Source organism: Orycteropus afer, unplaced genomic scaffold (assembly GCF_000298275.1).
Source record: "Orycteropus afer afer isolate SDZICR_OR568_19922 unplaced genomic scaffold, OryAfe1.0 scaffold00208, whole genome shotgun sequence".
Taxonomy (NCBI): Eukaryota; Metazoa; Chordata; class Mammalia; order Tubulidentata; family Orycteropodidae; genus Orycteropus; species Orycteropus afer.
In genome coordinates this window covers 5673048-5673561 of record NW_006921795.1, presented here as the reverse complement: position 1 = coordinate 5673561, position 514 = coordinate 5673048, and positions in this window count along the sequence as shown.

Sequence of the window (514 nt, the reverse complement as noted above, 5' to 3'; positions counted from 1 at the left end):
AAGATGTTTACTTGTGTTTTATTGACTATACAAAGGCATTTGATTGTGTGGATCATGACAAATTATGGATGACATTGAGAAGAATGGGAATTCCCAAACACTTGATTGTGCTCATGAGGAACCTGTACCTTGACCAGGAGGCTGTCGTTCTAATGGAACAAGGGGACACTACATGGTTTAAACTGAAGAAGGGAGTGCATCAGGGTTGTATCTTTTCCCCATACTTATTCAATCTATATGCTGAACAAATTATCCAAGAAGCTGGACTATATGAAGAAAAATGTGGCATCAGGATTGGAGGAAGAATCATTAACAAGATTAACGTCTGAGATACACAGACAATACAACTTCACTTGCTGAAATTGAGGATGACTTGAGGTACTTACTGATGAAGATTGAAGAATACAATCTGCAGTATGGATTACATCCCAATATAAAGAAAACAAAAATCCTCACAACTGGACCAACGAGCAGTATCACAATAAATGGAGAGAAGATTGAGGTTGTCAAAGAA